Source organism: Meles meles, chromosome 4, assembly GCF_922984935.1.
Source record: "Meles meles chromosome 4, mMelMel3.1 paternal haplotype, whole genome shotgun sequence".
NCBI classification, from domain to species: Eukaryota; Metazoa; Chordata; class Mammalia; order Carnivora; family Mustelidae; genus Meles; species Meles meles.
Genome location: NC_060069.1, coordinates 59,397,936 through 59,405,524, shown reverse-complemented (window position 1 = coordinate 59,405,524; position 7,589 = coordinate 59,397,936). Strand labels below are relative to the sequence as shown.

The 7,589-nt window shown below is 39.3% G+C and overlaps 1 protein-coding gene across 2 annotated transcripts in view; it reads left to right on the top strand.

The window, feature by feature from the left end:
- The window catches only part of ACTL6A (actin like 6A), a 29,969-nt gene that overhangs the window by 716 nt on the left and 21,664 nt on the right, over positions 1–7,589 (top strand). Inside the window, exon 1 of one of the 2 annotated variants that reach the window (XM_046003444.1) lies at positions 1,075–1,134. The exons of the other annotated variant lie outside the window; for it this stretch is intronic. The gene's annotated coding sequence lies outside the window, so the exon portion shown is untranslated. Of the gene's footprint in view, positions 1–1,074; positions 1,135–7,589 lie in introns of those variants that run through there. 2 annotated transcript variants of the gene reach the window in all.

The window sequence follows — 7,589 nt, the reverse complement described above, 5'->3', positions numbered from 1 at the left end:
CACCTTTCAGTAACTTCTACCTGTTTGCTGACTGTGGGTTCTCTGGAGTTACTCCTGGGAACACCTGTAACTTAAAGATGTTGTCCTTGGGTCGGCTGTGGTGTAGGGGAAAGATAAGCACGGGCCTGGGAGTTACACAGACCTGGCTTGTACTTTCAGTCTCACCATTTATGGAGCCCTTTGACGTTCGGCAAGTTACTTAGCCTTTCCCAACTTCAGGCTCCTCATTTTGGGAATGGTAATTCCTACCCAGGGGTTGGTTGTGAAGGTTCAGTGAGATAACGATACACTTGCTACACCAAGTGTGGTCCATGGATCAGCAGTGTCCGCATCACCTGCAAGCCTTTTGGAAATGCAGTATCTCAAGCCCCACTCGAAATGCACTGAATCACAGCTTTCATTCTTGCTAGATGGGTAGGAAGCACTGATGTATATGATTCTGGTTTTTGCTGTGTTTGAGTTTAGAAAACAAGACAAATCTAGAGCAAAACAAGACAAATCTAGAGCGTTGCTTTTGTCATTGTGTCTATTAAGGTTGTTGTTTCTGAAGAGATGGCATTTTACAGGTAAGGGATAGAAATGAGGTTTTCTTAGTAATTTTTGAAATGTAGCTTGAGTTTCTTTGCGGTAATATGCTGATCCTCATCCCTTTCTTCCCCGTTTATGTTCTTGGTTTTGATTTCTCAAATGTGAGAGTCAATAGTTTCCCATTTTTGTTTTGGAGAAAGGGCAGTGGATCTTCATGGTTTACTTCTTTCCCATCTGAAGATGCCATCCTGACCAAAAAACTGGGTGTTTTTATGCCTTTGCCCCTTGGAGGATGTTGACTTTGTTTTGACCTTTAGGTTCACTGATCCAAAGACCTAGAAGCTGTTCATGAGTTTTTCCTTAGAAGGCGTTGTTTAATTTGACTGAGGTAAAAATGGATACTAATAAATGCTAGTAGCATTTTTTGAGTGCCTACTTTGTACTCAGAGACTTTTCATGTGTTGCGTTTAATATGTGCATTAACTCAATCTGCAGCAGCCATAGGAGATGATACTGCTATCCCCATAGAATGGAATAATAACATCAGTCTGCAGTAGCCCTAGGAAATGATACTGCTATTCTCATATAATGGAATAAGAAAATAAGGTATGGAAAAGGTAAAGTAACTGGCCCAGAGTTTCTTAACTTCCAAATAAGTGGTGAACAAGAATCTCTGGAATGAAGAAAAAGGCATTTCAATAAAACTCTTTCCTATTTAAAAAAATTTCTTTGGTTGTTTCTCCGTAGGTCATTTTTCAGTTATATAGCCACAGCATATTCATGTATGTTTTAGGTCTTCAGAATAAACGCCCTCTGTCTCATTGGCTTATGGAGAGGAATATGTTTTAAAGCCTATTTCATATATAAAATACTTCAAACTCACAAAAATAAGTGTATGATTTTGTGTTGCAGTTACCCGGGTATGGCTGGTATTTGTAGTAGGTCACCCTTTGCGAAGGGTATACTGTGAAAAAAAACCAAACCTCCTGCCCAGGTTTTGTGTAATTAATTTAGTAACCTGTATTTTTTAAAAATATTTTATTCATTTATTCAATAGAGAAATCACAAGTAGGTAGAGAGGCAGGCAGAGAGAGAGGGAGAAGCAGGCTCCCCGCTGAGCAGAGAACCTGACGCGGGGCCCAATCCTAGGACCCTGAGATCATGACCTGAGCTGAAGGCAGAGGCTTAACCAACTGAGCCACCCAGACCCCCAGTAGTCTGTATTTTTAACTTGCTTATTTAAAAGATCTTAGCATTTTAAATTTTAAAATTTATAGCTATCTTATTCTAATAATGTTTTCTGACTAGATCTGACATTGATCTTTAGCTTGGGTATAATGCATAATTCATACTTTGGAAAAAATATGGAAATGCAGATTTCCATACTTTTAACTGATTTCTGGGCCTACTCATTGCCCCTGTGACTATTTTTCATGGTTCTTCTTTTCTTCAAACTCACATTATAAAAATAAGCAGTCCACTTTTGATAAATTGTGTTTCATCATTCCTGCACTCTCTCACCCCCAAATATCTAATCTTTAAAATTTTCTCAAGACCATCATCCCCAGGAGTTGGGGCATCCTTTTCCAAACACACAAACAAAAAATAAATAAAATGCTTCTTCCAAAGTCATTTGCCTTCAGTATCATATTGGAATGTTTTAAAACCAGGTTAGAAAATTGCCACCATTGCTTCATGTTTTCCCAGAAAAATCACCACACCTCTAAATTTGAAAGCCATTTACTCTGTGGAAAAACATCAATATCCTCAGAAAAGTGAAAACAGTGTTTTTTGAGGCAGAGGGATCCAGCGGATTTTTTCTGTTAGAAATTGTATCCCAGTTTTTAAATATCCAGACCTCCATGGTTATGGTTTAAGTCCCCTATCTCCCTTTGCCATTCTCCTCTTTTGGGTTTGTTGGCACTTAGTTTTTAACAAAACAAGATACAGGAAATAGATCTATTTCCCATCCTTTGAAAAAGGAAAATAGGCAGATGTAAAATTCCAAGAATCAGGAGTATCACTCAGATTAAAATTCTACTCTGTCTAGTTTGCCCCCCGCCCCCAAAATAGTTTGTCATCTAATTAGGACAGGAGCATAATAGATTTGTTAGATTTATCATTTCATTAAAAAAACAGTTTTTGAGTGCTCATTATGTGCCAGGCAGGTATAGCCTCTACCAAGACGCTTAGCCTTATAGGTGAGTCAGTCAAATAAATAGACACCATATTTTATCTGTTTTTAGTTGTATACCCCCCCAAATTTAAAGAGCTGAAGTTGGAATATTTCTCTCTCCTTTTGTGGGTTTTTCTACTTTACATATTTAAAATTAAAAAAAAATTTAATTCCAGTCTAATTAACATGGAACATTTCTTGATGGTTTGGCAGAGTTTAATTGGCAGCATGCTTTTTTTCTTTGTAATGTATGAAATAATGGTGCATCTTATCTTTTATACCATATGATGAGAATTGGGTGACATGATGAGAAAGGGTAACTAATTCAACATAGTGTGTTCAGTAATGACAATATGTAGAAGTTACAAAGGTAGAACAGACAAGAAAGTTACTAACTCAGTGTGGGGAAGTCACAGAACTTCACAAGAGAGGTTATGGGGATGGTGGAAGAAGAGTAGAGAAGGACCACATATGCAAAGGTTAGCTTAGTGAGCGCACATGGTGGTAATGCTAGTATGTGAAGTGGGATACAGGACTACTGTCAGATTTTGCTAAGCCTTGAATATGAACTTGGTGGAATGATTTGAATTTTATTTTGTAGATGATGGGAAACCACTGAGTGATGCTCTGTTTTCATTAAAGGATTTATGTACCCATATGTTCAAAGTTAAAATTTTGAAAGATAACAGTGCAGCAGATTGATTGGGGATGGAGAAGGTGAAGAGATGGGAAACAGTACGTAAAGGGAATTGTACTAATTCCCTGTTGAGATAAAGTTTGATTCAGGTGGCTTAGTTGGTTGAGCATCCAGCTCTTGGTTTCTGCTCAGGTCATGATCCTGGGATCATTGTATCAAGCCCCACCTTGGACTCTGTGCCTTCAGGGAGTCTGCTTGAGATTCTCTCCCTCTCTCTCTGTCCCTCCCCCGTGTGTGTGTGTGTGTGTGTGTGTGTGTGTGCGTGCGTGCGTGTGTGTGTGTGTCTGTCTGTCTGTCATCCATGCACTTGCACTCTCAAATTTTTTAAAAGAAGAGCTTGACCTAAGACAGTCGCAATGGTAGTAAAGAAGAAGGTAATTGAGAAATATTTAGCAGAAATGTTTTGCAAAACTTGTTGAGGGGTATGAAAAATGTGAAGACATTCACAGTTCTCAGTGTTTTGCCTCTGCTGACTAGGCCACAAATTATGATAGCATGGCTGAGACTAGGTTAGGTAGGATGGGGAACAGAAGACAGTGCTTCAGATATGTTGAATTTGAGGTACCAGTGGGACATCAGGAGGAATTGATGTTGTACACTGAGAAGTTTGAGATGCGACCTTTTGGCTCTCTGAGTAGCACCACGGCAGTTGGTAAGAACAAGTGCTTTAGTAAAGGGGCTAGAAGGGGACCCAAGAAGAAAGCAGTTGATCTGTTTTCTGAGAAAAATTGGTATGATGTGAAGTACCACCTATGTTCAGTGTTAAGAAGTACGGGAGAAACACTAGTCAAGAGAACTTAATGGAGCCAAAATCGCATCTGAAGGCCTAAGGATCATGTTTTTGAAGTGAGCCTTGCTGATCTACAGAATGACGAACTTGCATTTATTTTTACTGTTTATTTTTTAAAGATTTATTTATTTGAGAGAGAGTGTGTGCGCTTTGCAGAGGGGAGTGGTGTAGGGTAGGGCAGAGAGAGTTTTTTTTTTTTTTTTTTTAAGATTTTATTCATTTATTTGACAGAGAGAGAGATCACAAGTAGGCAAAGAGGCAAGCAGAGAGAGAAGAGGAAGCAGGCTCCCTGCGGAGCAGAGAGCCCGATGTGGGGCTTGATCCCAGGACCCTGAGATCATGACCTGAGCCAAAGGCAGCGGCTTAATCCACTGAGCCACACAGGCGCCTCCAGAGAGAGTCTTAAGCAACTTCCCACTCAACATGGAGCAGGGGTGGCGTGGGGGCATGGGGGACTCCACCACAACCTGAGCAGAAACCAAGAGCCTGATACTTAACCCTCTGCACCATGCAGGTTCCCCTGATGAAGTTGGCTGAATATGAGCTACCAGTCCAAGAATCTGTTTAAAATTTGGACATTTAATGGTAACAAAAAATCTTATTTGTAACATTTTTTTAAAAAGTTTGAGATATGGGTGCTTGCTTCGGCAGCACATATACTAAAATTGGAAAGTTTGAGATATGGATCTAGATGAAGGTGAGGGCTTGAGAGATTTGAGATTGGAATTTTATTTTATTTATTTATTATTTATTTTAAAAAGATTTTATTTATTTATTTGACAGAGAGATCACAAGTAGGCAGAGAGGCAGGCAGAGAGAGAGGGGAAGCAGGCTTGCTGCTGAGTGGAGAGCCTGATGTGGGGCTCGATCCCAGGACCTTGAGATCATGACCTGAGCTGAAGGCAGAGGCCCAACCCACTGAGCCACCCAGGTGCCCTGAGATTGGAATTTTAGTAGAAGTTGAGGCTGTAGGGATGGAGCAGATTACCTATGAAAGGATAAATTAAGGGAGGGATTCCAGATATGGGGTCCCTGGCCTCCCTAAGTAGTCCACAGGTAGAACTATATTTTATTATAATTAGTTTCTTTTGTCATCTATTTTAAAGATTTTTTTTTTTTTTTTAATTTATTTGACAGACAGAGATCACAAGTAGGCAGAGAGACAGGCAGAGAGAGGAAGGAAAGCAGGCTCCCTGCCAAGCAGAGAGCGTGACTTGGGGCTCGATCGCAGGACCCTGGGATCATGACCTGAGCTGAAGGCAGAGGCTTTAACCCACTGAGCCACCCAAGTGCCCCTGTGATCTATTTTAAAACATTCTAAGAAGGGAGTCATAAGTGTCCTGATGTGTCTGTATTTGTTTGCTAGGGCTGCTGTAACAAAGTACCACAGACTGTGTAGCTTAAATAACAGAAATTAATTTTCTCTCTATTCTGGAAGCAAGAAATCTAGTATCAAAGTGTTGGCAGAGTCCTTTTCTTTGGAGGTCTTTATCCTTGGCTTATAAGCACTCTCTTCTCCCTGTGTCTTCGCATGGTCTTTCCTCTGTGTATCTGTGTCCAAATGTCCTCTTCATGCCAAAACACCAGTCTTAGTGGGTTAGGGGCCATCCTAACTATCTCATTTTAATTTAATTGCCTCTTTAAATTAAGACCTTATCTCTAAATAGAGTCATGTTCTAAGATACTAGGAGTTAAGACTTCAACATAGGAATTTTAGGGGGGAACAGTTCAGCCCAGAGCTTTGTGAAAGAGGTCCACGATACAGAAAAGGTTAAGAGCCCTGGCGAAGGACAAAAGATTGATCTTTGAGAAAGGTAATTGAAGATTTTGGTTAACTGGGCAAGGCAATTCATTTGTTTAGTTAGGATATTTCTTTAGCCCAGTATTCTGATTAGTCAGTATTAACGTTTATTAATTCATATTCATTGGGTAACTTTACTCTTTGTTCTGAATGTACAGCTATGGTGATAACAAATGCACCCCTACTTTCAGACAAAATTATTTGGATCAGGGGTTGTTTAGAGAATGGATAATTACTTTGGGAAATGTAGTAAGTGCAGAAAATTCCTTTCCCAAATTAGAAGTAAAAATAGGTAGCTCTTCAGTTTATTTGAATAAAAATGAGATCATTATTCTGTAAGGACACCATTGCTAAACATTGCTATACAAATATCTGTATAACCACTGATTTTTCTTTATTTTAAAACTGAATTTTTAGTACTTCAAACATACTAAAAATGTGTAAGTTTATGTGTGATAGATGTAATATTTTACTGTATTTGCTGGAGATATTTTAAGAAGTAGAATGTTATTGATATAGAGTCCCCTTCTCTCCCTCCATAGAAGAAGCCGCAGAACTGAAGTTGTAGGCAACATTCCCAGACCCCCTGAATTGTACATTGAGGTCTTATCAGTTTACAGCTTTTATAAGCAAATGTGTAGGAGCTCTTCTTTGCCTACATCTTTGACAACACTTGATCTTATCAGATGGATTTTGCTGATTTAATGGGGGTAAATAATAGTTCTTTATTCTTTTTGGGTGCCTGGGTGGCTCAGTGGGTTAAGCCGCCGCCTTTGGCTCAGGTCATGATCTCAGGGTCCTGGGATGGAGCCCCACATCGGGCTCTCTGCTCCGCAGGGAGCCTGCTTCCTCCTCTCTCTCTGCCTGCCTCTCTGCCTGCTTGTGATCTCTTTCTGTCAAATAAATAAATAAATAAAATCTTTAAAAAAAAATAGTTCTTTATTCTTTTTAAGGATAACAAAAAATTCTTACTTGAAAAATTAGTGTCTGGAAAACCCAAGTGTTTTGTTTTTGGAGGCATGCTGTTTTGGGTGAAATATTTTTAAAGTATAATTAAAGGCTATTCTCTGAATATGAATGTGAAAAAAAATTACCAGCTTTCTTCCTCAGCATTAAACTTTACTAAAAATCTTTGAAATGTGTGAACTTTGATAACTTCATTTTCATGATTTTTACTTGGTCTGTATAATTATATCTTAAACTCTTACTCTTCGGAGTCCCTCTTTTTCTTGGAGTTTTGCTAAGTTTCTTCTCTAATTGCATGGGATGTAATTTCCCTTAATATCTGAAAAAATGGTACCTAAGTATACTGCATATCTTCCCTTTACCCCTCCAGATCTACTTTCCACCCATTTACATCCTTTTTGTGCCTGGAAAGGCTGATCTTCATAGACTGCCTCAGTGGGTCTCTTGTGGGTCTCTTGACCTCTGGTTTGGCCCATGGTAGGGTAACCATATTTTCTACTTAATGCCTCTTGTCTTGGTAGAACTATTAATAGGGAACCCTTTTTGCACTCAGAAGTGGCCCAGTTTGGGTGATAAACTGTGAGATCATGTGAGCCAGTGGACAGTGGGGGAGAGAGAGGTTGGCATATTT